This window comes from Rhagoletis pomonella, unplaced genomic scaffold, assembly GCF_013731165.1.
Source record: "Rhagoletis pomonella isolate Grant_MI unplaced genomic scaffold, Rhpom_1.0 Rhpom_scaffold_00001, whole genome shotgun sequence".
Taxonomy (NCBI): Eukaryota; Metazoa; Arthropoda; class Insecta; order Diptera; family Tephritidae; genus Rhagoletis; species Rhagoletis pomonella.
In genome coordinates this window covers 109652964-109654923 of record NW_023458555.1, presented here as the reverse complement: position 1 = coordinate 109654923, position 1960 = coordinate 109652964, and positions in this window count along the sequence as shown.

Genomic DNA, 1960 nt, shown 5'->3' with positions numbered 1-1960 from the left:
TTCGGATTTGTGAACCATTAGCTGCGTATAAGAGAAATTTAGTAGTATTTGTATTTTGTATGTCGTCTCCTGGGTATGACAGATATGTCCGCCCGAGTGTCCACATGTAAAGGGTCCTTCGGCGGTGACTACTAATATCACCAAAGGGCGTACTAGTTTAAATTAGAGCTGCTTGATGAAAATGTGCATGGTTTTCGACAGTTCCTTGCCTTTACGCCAAATCGCTTGTGGAAATAACAGTAATCCGCGTCGCCATGTTCTGTTCGCCCGGTAAATTTCTCAAACTTTTTTGCTAGTGCTTGAATGTCTGCCCTACACTGAGTAATATCGTTGTTTGACGGTGCTTGCTCTTTCGGTGTTGCTTCTACGTCGCTGGTCCTATTCAGCGTCGTGATGTTGTACTGAACATCGCAGATTTTGTTTGCTTGCATTGCTAATTCGTCCAAGTCCTCAGTAGTGCTACACGCCAGGAAACAGCGAGCGTTTTCCGGCAGCTGCTCGAGGAAAAGAGTGCGGAGTAAACAATTTGGAACTTTTCCTCCGGATAGGTTCCTGAGTCGTTGCAAAAAACTTGTCGGCTTCTCATCAAGACGATCAACGCCACGAAGAATGCGTCGGAGTCTTGATTCTTCAGATTCAGCGAAAGAATCAATTATTCGTTTTTTAATTGCTTTGCACTTGTCTTCTGCAGGTGGGGACATGACGATGTCGGCAATGAAAGGAAGAACTGTCTCGTCTAGGTGCACAAGCACGTATTTGAATTGCGCGGCGTCAGATCGTACTTGGGAAATGTCCAGCGCTGCTTCGACCTGAGCAAACCATAAGGAAGTATTTTCCTTCCAAAAAGACGGTAGTTTAATAGATCGTGCCGTTGCTAAATGCTGTGGCTGCGCCGTTGTCCGGCAGAGCACCATATGATATTTGCGCTGCGAGTCTGATGTTGTCCAGCGAGGTGTGACCTGTACTGGTGGGCTGCAGCAGCGTGCCGTTTTCGTTGGTGCTCATTTTAATCTATAGACGTTCGCGGGGTCACCAATTGTAGGCACTCGATTTCATATAAAACGGCAACTCAAATTTATTTCAAATGAGAAAACGAATTACAAACGCTGAATACTTATAACTGACTGAACAAATGTGAAAACATGTGACGTTGAATTTGAATTTTTAAAATTAGCACACTAAGCAACTATGTCTCACTCGTGTACTTGTGTACAGTAGCCATACATTGAAATTAATTTTCAATAACTCGCTATCCGCAGGGGTATTTGTCGATGATTGGAAAATAGCTTTTATCACCCCTATCTTCAAAAGCGGTAATAAAAATGATGTTCATAATTATATACCCATTTCCAAACTTTCAACTATTTCGAAACTATTCGAATACATAGTGAAAGAAAATGTGTCTTTTGCAGTTAAAAGCCTTATTTGTCAGAACCAGCATGGGTTTATGCCTAACCGCTCGACGGTCTATAATCTCGCTGTCTTTGCAGATGATTGCATATCTGGCTTCAAAGACGGGTTTCAGTTAGATGCGGTTTATACAGATTTTTCAAAGGCGTTTGACAGGGTTTCACACTCTATCTTAGTCAATAAACTTCCTGCTTTAGGTTTTCACTCCATTTTTTTTAATTTGGATTAAATCGTACCTACGTAATCGTCGCTGTGTTGTCAATGTCGATAATACATTATCGTATCCCTTTATCGCTTCCTCCGGGGTACCCCAAGTAAGCGTTTTGGGCCCCTTATTTTTCGTTTTGTTTATAAATGATGTAAGTAGTTGCTTTTCACGTTCTAAATTTCTCCTATATGCTGCCGATTTAAAAGTTTACTCCATAATAAAGAGTCCGCTTGATTCACAGATACTTTAAGCAGAGCTTAATAATCTTAAATCGTGGTGTAACACCAATCGCTTATCGTTGAACATTAATAAATGCTATCACGTCACCTACAGTAAACGTAC